This window comes from Acinonyx jubatus, chromosome B4, assembly GCF_027475565.1.
Source record: "Acinonyx jubatus isolate Ajub_Pintada_27869175 chromosome B4, VMU_Ajub_asm_v1.0, whole genome shotgun sequence".
NCBI classification, from domain to species: domain Eukaryota; kingdom Metazoa; phylum Chordata; class Mammalia; order Carnivora; family Felidae; genus Acinonyx; species Acinonyx jubatus.
In genome coordinates this window covers 113,736,517-113,750,559 of record NC_069387.1, presented here as the reverse complement: position 1 = coordinate 113,750,559, position 14,043 = coordinate 113,736,517, and the positions used below count along the sequence as shown (strand labels likewise).

General features: G+C 43.3%; 1 protein-coding gene across 6 annotated transcripts in view; it reads left to right on the top strand.

Annotated features, from left to right (window-relative positions):
- TMCC3 (transmembrane and coiled-coil domain family 3) overlaps positions 1–14,043 on the top strand; it is a 282,827-nt gene that overhangs the window by 240,557 nt on the left and 28,227 nt on the right. Inside the window, exon 1 of one of the 6 annotated variants that reach the window (XM_015070472.3) lies at positions 1,403–4,186. The exons of the other annotated variants lie outside the window; for them this stretch is intronic. The gene's annotated coding sequence lies outside the window, so the exon portion shown is untranslated. Of the gene's footprint in view, positions 1–1,402; positions 4,187–14,043 lie in introns of those variants that run through there. 6 annotated transcript variants of the gene reach the window in all.

Genomic DNA, 14,043 nt, shown 5'->3' with positions numbered 1-14,043 from the left:
AAAGATTTTCCTGTCCCAGTTTATTCTAATAGAGCAGGAGAGGAGCTAACTGTCCTTGTCTACTTACACAAAACCTGAGACGTACCTCAGGTCCTCTGGTTGGAGGGATGAGTAGAGATATTTCATAAAGAGAAGAATTTAAAAGGTATTTAAGAAGTATGCCTGGGTGGCTCAGTCGGTTAGGTATCTGACTTCAGTTCAGGACATGATTTTACCATCTGTGAGTTCGGGCCCCGTGTTGGGCTCCGTGCTGACAGCTCAGAGCCTGGAGCCTGTTTCAGATTCTGTATCTCGCTCTCTCTCTGCCCCTCCCCTGCTCACGTTCTGTCTCTGAAAAATGAATAAACCTTAAAAAAAAAAATTAAAAGGTATTTAAGGTGTTCCCTGGGAGAGCAAAATAGAGAAATAGTTTAGTAAAGCAAATAACCCTGAATTTGCCAATAGAATTCTTTGGGTCACATGAGGTCCCAGAACCTGAATTGGGTTCTGAAGAAAGTAAGACGATCTTGGAGCATCATATACTGTGAGAAAGCCATGGCCTGTTCCCTGGATATGGTGCTGCTCCTTTGGTAGATCTTGTAGGGCACTTGTGAGTGAAGCATCATGGTGATGAGATGCTGTTCATTTTACATAACCTCTGATGCAAGTCACGGTCTAGTTAGGGTGTGTGTGTGTGTGTTTCAAGGTAATGTTTAAATTAAAAGAATTACTTTTCAGTAGTCTTCTGGCCCAGACTGTGTGCGTGTCCTTAGTGTCTGAGAGATAACTAACACAAATCAGGAGCCCTGTGGCCTAGGGTGTTGCTGGTTTAGTGGCAGATGCCATCTAATCTGGCCATCTACGTGCCTTCATTTTGCCTCCTACTGGCAGCAAGATAGGAGGGGATCTTTTAGACCCAGAAAATTAGTTGAATTTATTCAAGTCTGGGAAATTCAAATCTATTCAAGGCAGAGAAGAATGAAGAGGTGTCCTGGATCTATATGTCAGTAAGAGTTGAAACCTTACAGCTGGCTAAGAGGGATGGCCAGGTGGATTGTGAGTTAAAAGGAGCCATCCAGAGTCCAGACAGTCGGGGAGCAGCAAGAGCCTCAGGCTAGAGGTGGCATGTTGGAGAGTGAGTGTGTGTTCTTTCTCAGCACTCAGGGACCAAAGTGCCCTCTCAGACTGGTCATGCTTCAGCCGAGCCACACCTGGGCAGGTGGAAGACAGCCAGGAGTAAAACAAGTTCTGAAGTCTATAGCTCTGAATTGAATCATTCTCTATTTTTAATCAAAATTGGTAAATGAACCAAATGACTAGATAGCCTCAAGGCAATTGTCAAGTAATTTCACATTAGAAACTTGAGAGAGGTTTTTTTGTTTTTGTTTTTATTTATGTTTTGGTTTTTGGGGTTTTTTTTTTTTTTTTTTGAGATATTTATGACTGAGACACAGACCTGAAGTAGGTATGCAGAGCTGGGCCATGGATGAAAGAGTGGATATCTGAAGCTGCCAGGGAAGGACTAGGAAGGGAGGAAGAGGTGATTGTGAATGTGTTTTTAGCAAGTAAGTTGGAGATAACATAAAGTATCCAGTGACCAAGGTATTCTCAGACTAGGAAGGCAGCCATAAAAATAGGTAAGACAAATTGGAGCCCAAATTTGAAGTCAAAACCCAGGGGAAAAATGAATGAGCTTGGCTATGTGGAATTGAATTCTGTATGCCGTAGTGGTCTGATTTTTAAATCTTATTGTAATTTAAGATGTTCATTTTAAGAGTTAGAATAGGCAAAATGCATTCAGCAAAGAAAATATACTCTTCTTATATTAAAAGTATGGTATTGATTTAACATTTAGTTTAAGGCAAGATCCATTTGCTAGATTTATCTTTAACATTTGTTTAAGACTTTTACTTGAACAGAGCCAGAGGATAGAAGCTTATTATGCAATATTAACTTTGGTAGACACTCTTCCTTTGAAATATTACAGTATAGTTTTACGTAAAGAGTAAAGTTCTGTTGACTAGGCTTTATTATACTGACAACATTCTGTCTCTTTTCCAGACCCCAGTGTCTCTGTCCTCCATCACACCCTGCCCCCAACACAGAATTAAATCAATACCACTTAAGCCACACAGCAGTTTTGAGATCTTTGCATTAGTTATTTAATGTGAAGGGCAGGAAACCCCTGGTCCTCTGACCATGCTGGCCTGATTTTTTCTTGTGGCTTATGGCAATTCAAATATTTGAGAATCTTTTCATACAAGGAAGGTCAAGGGGATTTAAAGACAAATGACTGACAGCAGGAAAGCTTGTAATCCGTTGCAGGGGTTAGTACTCGAGTTATTGTAATAAGAGCCAGTGTATGATCACGAGAGAGCAAGAGAAAAATAAGGAATATCTTGTGTCTGGTATGACATCAAGTTCTTTTTCTGATCTCATTAATTTCTAGGAGGAATTTCCTCAGATGAGACTAGAGTCTCAAGAACATTAACTTCATCGCCCAAGGTCACATGGATGGCAGCTAGATGGCAGTTAGTAGAGTTAGAATAGGCAAGCTTAAGAGTTAGAATAGGCCAAGTGCATTCAGCAAAGAAAATATGTTCTTCTTATATTAAACGTATGGTATTGACTTAACATTTAGTTTAAGGCAAGATCCAAGCTACTAGATGGCAGCTGGGATGTGATCAGATCCGCTGGACCTTAAAGTCCACGCATATCCCGTCAGTAACTGGCCCCCCAGACGCTGTCGCCAATAGGCTCCAGTTCTGTTTCTTTAGCCCTGCCTTTCTCTGAGCGTCCATCTAGGTATCTGTGCTTGAATGGCCCACAGGAACCTCACATCCATCCTCTGCCCCCAGTCTCCTCCTGCTGCCTCTCCCCAGTTTTTCTGTCTTGTAAATGATCTTCCTGGCCACCAGAACGAATGCAAAAGAAGTGAGATTTTCTTTGACTCTGCCTTTTAATCTCCACATCCAGTTGGTGGCACATCCTTTTGACGATGCCTCTTTGGTGTACCTCAGGCGCTCTGCCCTCCTTCCCCACTACCACTGTCCAGCCTCCACCGACTCTTGCCTTAGATGCCTACAGCAAGCTCCAGTCTGTTGCACCAAACGTGTTTTCCCTTCTGCTTCTCAGAACGACTTGTCTGAAGCCAAGGTCTGGTCATCCTAATCCCTTTAGCAACTGCCACATGGCCTGTTGGATGAAATCCTAACACCTTAGCATGACTTCAGGGAACTCTCAAGGTCTGATCTCTGTTCTGCCAGCCCGGTTCTTCTGCCTTCTCCACCTTGCCCTGAGTCCTCCAAATCCTTACCTGCTGTCTGGCTGACCGGTTCGGAACTCACTTCACCTGAAGCACCTTTTGATTGACAAGTCTCTTCCTGCCTTGTATCCACGTCGTCCCTTTCCCTGTCCTTCCTCGCTGCCCCCTGGGCTCCCCTTCCCAAGTGCTGCCTTATAGCAACAGGTGCACCCAGGGCACTCATCAGAGGCTGTCAGTGCTTTCCTGGCTGCCAGACTGAGAGTGGGGGAAGGGAGGGACTGTCCCCTTACAACTCCAGCACGCCTTGCTGTGCCTGACACGCAGAGGCACCAGTGAGCATCTGTCTCATGAATGAGGCGACAGAGGAAAGAGTCTCCTGACTCCTCACTTCATCCCGGCGACTGCCCTTCCCTCGGCGTTGGAGCCACTCACTGCTTGCTCCGCGATCGTTCATGTTGGTGTTTCTTGTGCTCAGTTCACCCCTTTGCCCTGGCTCTTCCCAGAGTGTGTTGAATTGAGCCCATTTCTTCGTCAGTAAACCAGGAGCGCCAGACTGAGTGTCTTTTGGGGTCCTCTTGCCATCCCCGGGCTGTGTGGTGACAGGACCCCCTTCTTGTCTGCCACCCCCCCCCCCCCACCGCACAGATACAGAATGTGCCTCTTCTAGCAGCACAAAGAGCCCACTTGTCCAGCAGTGGCTTGAACACAGTATATTATTGCTGGCAGTTGGATTGGTCCCACTGCAGGGCGTGGAGTTTCCCTGAGACAAGCACAGGACTACTCAGATATGTGAGCAGTATCTCCCAAGTCCGGGGTGAGTCATATGGTAGGTGCTGTCGGAATATCAAGCCCGTCTGCCTTACAGCCTCAGATGCCTTTCAGGCAGGAAGGTGAGCAGGCTGCTGACCCTGTTCTGCCCTTTGATTTGTCGTGTGGTGTTCGGTAAGTCTCTTCACCCGCTCTGCCATTCCAGGCAGCCTGTGTAAATATATACTGTAGAGCTTTGTGGTCATTAATGGTTTATGAGGTGCTTAAAAGAAATACAAATTATTTTTGTGCTTGTCCCAAATCCTCCCTAATTGCTCAGCGGCTTTCTAGGTATTTAAACTGCCTAAATTCCTGAACCACCAAACCGTCTCTCCGGGGCCTTTAAGAATGTAAACCCAGCCTGTGTGATTTAAGAAATGAGCAAATACACGCGGTGTTTGAGTGTGCCAGCTCCTGGCCGAAGCGAGCTGGTTCTCCATCCGCTTCCCCTGGTTCTACCCAGACTGAGTTGGGTCTAACTCTGTATCCTGACTTTGGCTCTTTTGAAAAGTGGATATCCTTGAATCCTCCCTTTCCTGAAAACTTCAGACTCCATAAAACAGATTTTGTGTGACCGTGTCGGCCACTGTCAGTGCCCCATGAGAAAGATGGGTGTGGTGGCTGTGGGCCGGGAGAGGAAGCAGCAGTGGGAAGTGTAGGTCTGTAGGCAGGGCGCCTCCTGCTGTCCTGGGACACCACCCCGTGGTGATGGATGCAGGGCTCCCTGTGGGCTGGAGAACGTTCATGTCACCCGAGCTCTGCCCCTGTGAGCTGCCCGATCTCCTGGGAAATCGTATTCAATTTGTGACTTTGTATGGGTGCCTGGGCCACGGAAGGTTTCTGTACATTGCTACAAAATGCCTATACTGTTTCATTTCCTGGACATTAAACTATTTGAACACATTAGTTTGGTCTCAAAGGTTGATCTAGAATATTCCAAAGGTGGGCTTACTGTTGATAATGATCCCTAGCCTTTGGGAACAAACAATTGGTGATGGAGGAGGGGTGTGGAAAGTTGGAGGAGTGTGCTGCTTATCATTTGATCTTTTGCATCTTGAAGATTAAGTTTCTGTTACTAAAAAAAAAAATGGAGAGCCTGTTCTAACAACAAAGCATCTTAATAGCCTCCCAGCATAGTGAGTGCAACAGTCACGTACAGTTTGGGTTGGAATGAAAGGGGAGATGGCCGCCCAGACCGCGAGGGCACCGCTTGTAATACAGCTGCTGCCGCCGGCCGCTCTTCAAGAGGATGTAGGAAGGGGTCTCTTCTTGCCAGCTGCTGGTCTACCAGGCTGTTCTGGAGAAGCCTCCTCAATGTGGGCAGGCCCCTCCCGGCTCTGCCTCCTCCTGATTGCCATCCTGCAGCTGACAGAGGAGTTGTCTCAAGCGCAGACAAGGGTGGTTTGCAGGCTGCCTGGGGGTTCGTGTGTAGCCTGAGGGAAATTTCGTCTCCTGTACATTCTCTCTCTTTTTCTCTCTCTTTATCTAGACTATACCCTTTACATTCCTGGGTGTGACCCAGAGGACCAAGTCAGGACCCCCTCCTGGGATGGCTAGGAGGCCTTTAAGTTCAGGTCACATTAAGCAGGTCCTCAAATTTAGATTTTAACATTATTACCCAAGAGTTAAGCATAGAACCAGAGATAGACCAAAAGGATTAAAAGATAGATGTCACTCAATGTATAACTTAAGTGATACATACCCACACAGAGTTTATCACACGGTGTAACTTACTCCATGGCTTTTATTTTTTAAATGTTTATAGATTGTGAAATACTAAACATAAAAGATTGCATTTAAAAAATAACATGAAACACTCCTGCACCTAAAACCAAGGGTAAGAAATTGAACTTGATCCCATGACGTTTTCCGGGATTGCATATCCCCTCCATCACAACCCCTGTCTCTCCCCCTGCCCCCAGCCTGAGGTCTGGCTGTCCTAAGGTATGTGTTAACCATTTTCTTGCTTTTTCTTCATCATTTTACCACCTGTGTGTTTATACCTAAATAAGTGTTGGCCTGTGCTTGAACTTTAGAAAGTAGTATTCGTACTGCATGTAGTTTTTTCCACTTGATTATTTTAAGATTGATCTATTTTAATTGTACATTATAGCTATGGTTCATCTCCTTCCATGTAACAAATGCACACAGTGTATATATATTCATTCTGTTGCCTATAGACCTTTGGGTTATTTCTGGGTGGTGGTGGTTTTCTGTTGTGAACATTGTGGCTATGATTTTTTTTTTTTTTTTAGCAGCAGGCAAAAGTTTATTAGAGTATGAGATTAGAAAGGAAGAATAGTAAGAAAGCTCTCTTTACAGAGGGAACATTTGAAAGTGCATGCCCCTGTGCTGTGAATTTTTTTTTTAATGTTTATTTACTTTTGAGAGAGAGAGAGACCCAGCATGAGCAGGGGAGGGGCAGACAGAGAGGGAGACACAGGATCTGAAGCAGACTCCAGGCCCTGAGCTGTGAGCACAGAGCCCGACGCGGGGCTCGAACCACAAACCGCAAGATCATGACCTGAGCTTAAGTTGGACACTCAACCAACTGAGCCACCCAGGTGCCCCGCTATGAATATTTTTAATACACTTTCTTAACGTGAGCATTTGGTCCTAGGAATGGAATTTCTGGGTCTCTAGAGCATGTGGCAAACAATTTTTAATGTTTTAAGAATTCATTAAATTATGAACATTTTAAATATATCTTTTAATCTGATTTCAGCATTGCTTTGTTTAAATCCTGGAGCCATCAAAAATGTTTTTACATTGAAATAGTAGGGCCACCCTATTTTGGCCCCTGAGACACTTTAACCTTAAGGAGATACCCTTACTGCTTTTCGTAGTTGTTACAGAAACCATTTTTGAAGGGCAAAACCAAACTTTAAGAATTGAGAACACAGGAGTGCCTGGGTGGTACAGTCAGATGAGCGTCCAACTCTTGATCTCAGGATTTGTGAATCTCAGGATTCGTGAGTTTGAGCCCATCAGGCTCTGCATGCAGAGCCTGCTTGGGATTCTGTCTCTCCTTCTCTCTGCCCCTCCCCCGCTGTGTACGCTCTTTCTCAAAAAAAAAAAAAAAAATTTGAGAGTCACAAATAAAGCAGTCTAGCCCTCAGGAGTCACATGAGCTGTATATATGCAAACAGTCACCAGGTAGTCAGTCACTCTGTGACTCTCTTCGACTTATTATCCTGAATACTGAGGTCAGTTATTTTGCTATTTTTAAAAAAATATGTTATTTTGCTATTAGTAAAATCATAGGGCCTAAGAGGAGTGAGCAGGAAAGTATCTTGAGAGTGCTAATGAAATTTTAAAGGTATTTGCGTATTAGTCTGACTTTGAGGGTATAAGCCCTGGGAACTTTGTTAAAAATAATATCAAAGTGAGTAACAACAGACCCTTCCAGAAATCAATATATAACAAAAAGTATCACTGTCCCCAAATTCCCAACCCTGTTTCCCAGAGGTAACCACCATTCACAGTTCCTGAGATTTCCTTCTGGAAATTTTCCAGACAACTAAAGTACGCTTGTATATATTTATATAAACCCCAAAACTCTATCTCTTTTAAAGCACAAATGAGCGTGTGTAGACCTAGCTGTGCATCTTCCTTTTCTCCCCTAACAATGAGGCTTGGATAGCTGTCCGTGTAGCCCATTCCCATTCACCTCCGTTTTAGTGGCTACATTGTTTTCCATTGTGCTGGAACTTTTTTAAGCGGTTCCCCTCTGATAGGTGTCTGTGTTGATTCTGGAACTGGAAATAGATGACGGTGCTGGTGGTGGTGGTTCAAGGAGACTGTCCAGTTAGAAGCAGCAAAGAGGGGGGCAGCTGGGTGGCTCAGTGGTTAAGCGTCTGACTTCAGCTCAGGTCATGATCTTGCGGTTCATGAGTTCGAGCCCCGCATTGGGCTCTGTGGTGACAGCCCGAAGCCTGGAGCCTGCTTTGGGTTCTGTGTCTCCTTCTCTCTATGCCCCTCCCCCACTCATTCATTTTTCTCTCTCTCTCTCTCTCAAAAATAAATAAACATTAAAAATTTTTAAAAAACAGCAAAGAATAGGAAAAAGAGGCAAAGACCTATAAATAGTTGGATATCACTTCTGTTCTTTAAATCTCTTGAGGTTTTTTTTTTGTTTTTGTTTTTGTTTTTTTTCCTTTTGCAGCTCTTGGGAGAACATAGGAAGCTCAGAAGCACTAGGTTCTTTTTCCTCCTTGCCCTTCCTTCCTTGTGGTGAAAGAGACTGTGGTATCTAAGTTTCTGAGGGAAAGAAACGTATTCATAAGTTCCTGCTTCAAGAACTGGGGGACTCCAGCTCCGTTCTCTCCCACCTCTCGTGCAGTGAGCACCGGACTGTTCTCTGCAATTAGCAAACTTTTGCTGATTCATCTGTGTGGATATGGAGGAACGGTTTCCTTTTACAGAGCTTATCATCGCATTAATATTTTCTCTAACAGTGTTGTTTGCAAACACTGTAGGTTGCCTGTGCAAGCACGATTCTTTCTCTTTCTCTCTGGCTGGCTGAGCTGGCTCCTGAAGTAGAGGCTGAAAATGTTAGATCCTGCTTCCACAGCCTCCCTTGTAACTAGTGTATGGACCTGTGACTCAGCCCTGGCCAAAGGGCCCTAAGAGGAGATCTGCTGGGCTGTTTCTAGAAAAATGTTTTCCTCCTTAATAAAATGTGAAAGAAAAGTGGTTTGCTTGTCTGCAGCCAGAAATGGTCTGCATGTGATTCTTAGAACCTCAGTAGCTCTTTTTGCCTCCGTGAGAGAACAAGCAGATGTCCCAAGAGTGGTGGAACGGAAAAATGGAGAGAGCTTGGGTCTTTGATAACATTTTTAAGTCACCAAAATTAGCCCTTTCGTCTGATCTTTTTACCTGATTTGGCATTTCACCCAGAGGAAATAATAACAAAGTACAAAACAATGTTGTAAGACAGCCCTGTGCCTGCTGTGTTCAGAAGACATTGTGAGGCTCTAGGACTGCAGAAAAGCGGGGGAAAGAATAAGATAACTAATAATACGAGACAGTAGAAAATGTAGTGCTGCAGGAAGGACTCAAAGCGGCAGGAGTTCTGAGTAAGCAGTGGTTTCTAGATTGGAGGTGATAAATGACTTCGTGTGGAAAAGGTTAACATGAGCCAGATTGAGGGGACCCATGGTTTTGGTAAGTAAAAAGTTGGGGGTGGCGGTCGAGGAAGCCTGAGGTTTTACAACAAACACAGGCTGTGGACTCAGACCTGAGTTGGAACTCGGGCTTATCACTCACTGGCTTGTGACCTTTTCAGGGTCCTTGACTTCCTTGATATTCCTTATGATAGACTAAACATAACCTGTAGAATTGGGGTGAGGAATAGAGACAAAATATGTCAGACACCTGTCATGCCAACAGGCAGGCACCAAGTAGATGGTGGAGATGGAGGGGGTAGTGAGACTGCATCCATGGGGGAGCTCATGAGCCAAGGGGAGACGAGCCAGTAGAAACCACGTGGGCATGTCGCTTTTGATCTGGTCAAAGGTCACCTGGATAGGCCATTTGGTCCAGGTAATGGGGTGTGAGTACAGAACCTGGAGAGACAGGTTCAGGTTGAGACACAGAAGAAGGCCTTGATTTCCAGCGAACTGAATTTAGACCTCTTCCTGTAGACAACCCGAGTGCTGCCACTGGGAGGGGCAGCCTGAGATAGTGAGACGCATAAGGAGGTGGTTGAGGAAGGAGGTGGTTGCAGTGGCCCAGTGTGCAGAATAAAAGACCTAGACTGGGCAGTGTCAGGTGGAGGGCAGGGAGAGGTTAGGAGTTGGAGAGATGATCAAGAAAGAAAGAGGATTTAGTGATATGAGAAGCAAGAGGGAAGAAAGAATTAACGAGTTCTAAAGACTGAATGCCTGTCTGTTGTTGAGTGTGAAATTCATAGTAGACTTGTAACACTTTCAGATAATCATATCCCAGGTTGGGACACGAACACTGAACACTTGGCAAGATTTATTGAAATTTTTGATGAAAGATGTTATATAAGTGGAAAATAAATGATGGTGCCCAAATCTGCTTATTGTTTAATTTTGTCTAATTATGTTTGTCACTTTCCCACTGTTTATATATAAAGTTTGGTTCCTTTGAAAAATGAGTCCCTTAATAAGATAAACATACCCTTGCTTCTGATTAGATATGATTGAACACTTTGAGTCAATCCTGTAATATGAAGTGTATATTCACTGATTGTTGACTACATGTTTATCCAGGATGAAAAGCAGTTGAGCATTTTTTCTCTGACACAAGGATTGTGGACATACTTACAGATATATTTACAATGCCTTATTGATAGAACATCAGTCATAACAACATCCAGAGTAATGAGATGACATCAGAAGCATCAAGTATAGAGATCAAAGACATTTCAGTTCATCAAATTCAGAGTAATATCTTGGGCTGAATGAGGTTTCATAATGTTCGCAGTTGGTGAATCTTGAACAGATGGTTCTTTAACATTTTGAAATGCTGAATAAGGTAGGTGGACTCTGTTGAATTAATAAAGTGCACCACACTGGAATACTGCTATGGAGTTAGCAGCCCCTGGAGTCTTACTAAGTTCATCAGCTTTCCCAGTATAGGCAAAAAGAAAACCCCATCGTTCATATATCTTAGGGAACTAGGTATGAGTAAAGCCTCTTAAGAAAGGCAGTCTTCCGACTGGGCATAAAATTAATAAGTTTTTCGACGGTAATTCTGCACATAGGTGGTTCTGTAATACGCTCAGAACAGGTGTCCTGTCTGAGAGTTCTTGTGATCTCATTGGGAAGTTAGGGTTCTAGGCCAGGTATGGACCCAGGATTTGGTTCATTACCATTGACAGTAAAGAGAAAAAAGCATCTGACATTGAAACTTTCCCAGACAGCTTTCTTTCTATTCTTCACATGCCTCTTCTCCCCTTTTACTAATCTAATTTGGATTTTTAAATTTTTTCAGATAGAATCTGAGTCATAATAGATACTGTAGATACACAGGTACATTGTGGTGCTTTCCTATAGCCAGAAGAATCTGGGATACTTTCCAACTATGGATGGCTTAGAGTGAGGGGAATAGGATTTGCGGCCTACGTTGAAGGATTTCTCTTTTCAATCCATAAATAAAAGACCAAAGGAATCGTAGCCTTCAGGGAAGTCATCTTTAACTCCTGCCTTTTCTTGCATTTTACGTAAAAATTCTATCCTTTGTAATCTGTCGAGCCCTCTGGTAAAAAGCGTGAGGGCGGCAATCATTGGAACGTGTGTAGCCTCTCATGTCTCCAGAAGAGAGAGTAGAGATGGAATAAATGATCTGTCATGTGTGTATGAGGCAAAATGCCCAATTTCTTATTATGTGACAGATAATATTTTAGATGAGAACTCAGCTATCCTTAGCTTCAAATGATTTTTTTTTTTTAATAGTGGGTCTGGTTATAGAATCTCTGTGTCTCCAACAGAGGCCCGCTTAGTGTTGGTATGCAATGCATCGTGAGTATAAGGCATACATTGACCAAATCCTACAGATTAGCAGATCCTTCTTATGTCTCTGTATACACAGCACGTGAACCATATCCGAAATCTCTATGTACAACATAACCACAGTTCTGTGTTTCTAAAAAGTTAAGAGTCTAAAAACAGTGTCTGTATTCAAGTGAGGGTGTTGGGGTGCCTGGGTGGCTCAGTCGGTTGAGCGACTGCGGCTCAGGTCATGATCTCACGGTTCATAGATTCGAGCCCCATGTCAGGCTCTGTGCTGACAGCTCAGAGCCTGGAGCCTGCTTCGGATTCTGTGTCTCCTCCATCTCTCTGTTCCTCCCCTGCTCGTTCTCTGTTTCTCTCTGTCTCCCAAAAATAAATAAACGTTAAAAAAAAAAATTAATTAAGGGAGGGTGTTATGGGTGATTTTTTTCCCTTGCATTTTTGATATTTCAAGATCTCTATTTCTCAGTATTTTTATGATTAAAAAATCCCAACTTACTTTAAAAACCCTGGCTTCCCCTTTCACCTGGTATTGTGTCCAGTCTAGTGTGGCTCACACAGCCAGCTGCGGGGGGGTCTGTGTTCTGTCTTGTGCCTCCCTCTCACAGATACTTGCCTTGCACGTCTTTTTTGCCCCAACCCTCTCAACTGTACCCTGATTCAGTCCTTCTAAATTCTAGACACCTCAAGAAACCACAGTTTCCCAAATATTCTGCTTTTTGCCTCTGTGGACACATTATGCTCCTTGCTAGGTTCTTTTGGCTGATTTTTGAGCTGCCCCTTCTGTGTCCAAGTCAAATATCATCCTCTTAGAAGCCGTCTCATTGAAGGCTTCTAGTTACTTTTTTCTGCCTCTTTATTCCTCACGTTTTCTGCATTTCTGTAGTTCCATGTGTCTCCCTGCCCAGAGAGGGAGATCCTAGGGCAGAGGCACGGTTTGTCATTTTTACCTTTCTGACTCTGGTGCTTTTAGCATACTGCCCGGCTCACAAAAGATAGACAAGGAAACATTTTTTGAGTAGAAATTCTGTATTTGGGGGGGGGGGGGGGGCTTGGTGGAACCTAAATCAGTTCCATTAACTATCAGTTCCATTAAACTAAATTAGTCAATTCTGTTAATTATCATAAAAACATTTGGTCTAAATCAATTCCATTAACTATCATAAAAACATTTGGTTCAAAGTAAGTGAATAAGCTCTAATTGTACTTTGTGTGCTTTTATAGTTAAATTCGGCCTCTTAGAGAAACATTGGCTTTCTAAATAACTGTTATGTAATGAACCAGGTCATTTGCAGTCTGCATCAGCATGGTGTTTTGGATGTTGCTTCATTTTGCAGAATTTAAGATTAAATATTTTTGTATCTAAGCCTGATGGGATTAGTTATAACCACAGATATTAGTGCTTTGCTAGTATACCATACAGATTTCTTTGCTTTCTGTGTTTTGTGCATTTGCTCTGCTATATTCTGGTAGTAAAAATAAATACTTATTAGGCAGAGTCTTGAAAGCTTCAGGAACTTTAAAAATGTTAAAGAGCTGGGGGCTCCTGGGTGGTTCGGTTGGTTAAGCGTCTCTTGGTTTCAGCTCAGGTCATGATCTCACAGTTTGTGAGATCAAGCCCTGCATAGGGCTCTGCACTCACAGTGCTCACTCACTCGCTCTCTCTCAAAATAAATAAACATTTTTTAAAAAACGTTAAACAGCTGATAAAATGCAGTATGAATTGACACTAATGAAGCTAAAGTTCTTATTTTGCTAGAACTGAACAGTACAATTGTATATAATACAATGCCGTATTAGTCTACATTCATTTATTTTCAATGTTATAAGTACTGTAAAGATAAAATAGTAATTTGACAGCCCCTGTATTTTCATTGTCTAAAGTTTTTTTTTTTTTTTGTATTTTTTACTTTTTTAAGGAATGACTTGCAGGTACATACATCTTAAATGTGCAGTCGGATGATTTTTACCCGTGTGTACCACATTAACCACCACCCGCCTCACCATTGTCTGCACCCTAGGGCTCCCTTGTGCCACCTTCTGGTAGATCACACTCCCTGCCTCTGCTCCCCAGCAAGAGCGGTTCCGACCTCCACATCACAAGAATCATACAGCATGAAGTGTGACACAATGAGATTCGTCTATGTTGTGTGTGAATAGCTGTTTGTTCTTTTTATTTGCCGCATATGGTTTTTAACTGCATTTTGCTTAATCGTCATTTTGGTAGTGAGAGTAAGAATAAGGAAGGGTACCTATTCGATGTTTGTTACTTGGTATGTGCTGAGGGCTGCGAGCTTCACAGACCTAACAGTAACAGAACTGTTGAGTAGAAAAGCCTCCAGGGCCTTAAAGGTCACAGACTTCATCCACCTTGTTTTCTCAAATGAGGGACCTAAGACTGGAGAGTTCACTAGACCCCCAGGTCCCCGACTGACCTGGTCTAGGATTCTTCGTGACTTCACGGTGCTCTGTCACAATTCACACCTGATCATATGGATGGCCCCAGTCAAT